We start from the raw sequence: 1,914 nt of genomic DNA, 5'->3' as shown, positions 1-1,914 counted from the left end.
AGTGTAGGCGAGTTCTCTGTGCTGTTTTTATCCTTGCTTCTTCTCACTTAGTTTGAAGTTATTTCCAAATAAAAGTTTAGAGAACGCTCCTGCAGAGCCCCCGCATCCTAATCGGTCGGCGTGGGCCATGCCCACGGGGTTCCCGTGAGCACATGCAGCTCTTCCCCAAACATAAGCCCGTTTGTTCCAAGCTGCCCATGTTCGATTTCACGCGAAGAGAAGGAGCGCAAGGAGCTACGGTGGGCACCTCTGAAAAGATTCCCTTCTTTTTTTAAATCCTCACCCGAGGATATTTCCCCACTGATTTTTAGAGAGAGTGGGAGAGAGAGGGGAAGCCAGAGAGAAACATCGACGTGAGAGAGACGCATCGATTGATTGCTTCCTGCATGAGCCCCGGCCAGGGAGGAGCCTGCAACCGGGATGTGTGCCCTTGACCAGAATCGAACCCAGACCCCTCAGTCCGCAGGCCGACGCTCTATCCGCTGAGCCGAAGCAGCCAGGGCCATCCCTTCCTTTGTGTCTTTTCTCCGATGTCTTTCCTGGAGCAGCTCTCACGAGACGGGAGGCTGCTGACGAGGCCGAAGTTCCAGCTTCTGAGGGACCCGCGGTCGGGGTTTGGGTCTTGCCTCCCTCCCTCCTGTGAACCTGCTCCAGGATGTGGGCCCCCTCCTCCACGGGAAGGAGGGTTTGGATCAAAGCACCCCGAGAACCACCAGCCCACAGACGTGTTCGGCCTGCACAGTATTTTTTAAAATGTTTGTTAGTTGCCAACACGCAGCAGCCAGGATGCTGCACATAAAAGGTGGCCCATCATCCCATCTCCTCCCACCTCACTGCCCACATTCCCGCAACCGGGCACGACCGGCTGGAGCTGGTGCCTGCTCTGCTGCTACTCCTGCTCCTCACAGCCCCCCCTCCACACACACACGCACGCGCTTTTTTTTAAAGAATAGTTGTTTTTTTTAAATATATTTTTATTGATTTTAGAGAGGAAGGGAAAGGGAGAGAGAGAAACATCAGTGATGAGAGAGAATCATGGATCGGCTGCCTCTCACACGCCCCACACTGGGGATCGAGCCCCCAACCCGGGCCTGTGCCCTGACCGGGACCAGAACTGTGGAAGCTCAACCACTGAGACACACTGGCCAGGGCCCCGCTCCGCTCTGTTCTGTTCTGACTAATCAACTCCACAGGTACAGTCCCTGCTTGGCCTGTGGGCTGGGGGGTCTCGATGGGCCCTCCGGTCACTGGCCACGTCCCTGACCAGGTCTCACCTCTCTAGGGACCTCGGATGCTGAACAAGAGGTTGGAAGAAGAGATAACAGAGCCGAGACGAGGGTTGTCTCAGTCCGTTGGCCTGCAAAGGCCCATGTTCTGAGGTTGACGGAGCCCGGGAGCTCCAGGCAGGACGGGGCGCTTGGAGTCAGGGTGGGAAAGAAGCTAGGGGGCTGGATGGGGACTGAGGGTTCAGAATGGAGGACGGAAGGAGAACTGGGGGGCGCCAGGCGTCTGCGGAGCCTGCCACGTGCCGGAGCGGAGGGCAGTGGGGTGAGCAGCTGGGATCACAGCTGAGAGCAGTTGTGACTTGTACCAGGAAGTGGGTCCAGGGGAGGAAGGGGAAAGGGGGGACCATCAGGCGTCGTGGGAAGAGCCTGGGCCCAGGACCCACGGTGTGGTTTCTAGTTCCAGAGCTTCCTTCGCGGCCTGTGTGCTCTCGGGCACGTCACCCCGTGTTCCCGACCCCCTCTCATCGCCTCAGGATGCGGACGATGCCACCAGCCCCGCCGCCCCCGGGACGGGACCAGGAGCAAAGCGCCAGCAGGGGGGACGCACCCCCTCACCGAGAGGAGGCGCAGGGTCACCGAGCTCCCAGGCCCGGCTCGGCCCTAGAGGGTCGGCAGCCAGGATGGACCT

Source organism: Myotis davidii, unplaced genomic scaffold, assembly GCF_000327345.1.
Source record: "Myotis davidii unplaced genomic scaffold, ASM32734v1 scaffold663, whole genome shotgun sequence".
Classification (NCBI taxonomy): domain Eukaryota; kingdom Metazoa; phylum Chordata; class Mammalia; order Chiroptera; family Vespertilionidae; genus Myotis; species Myotis davidii.
Note: the sequence above shows the minus strand (reverse complement) of the source record.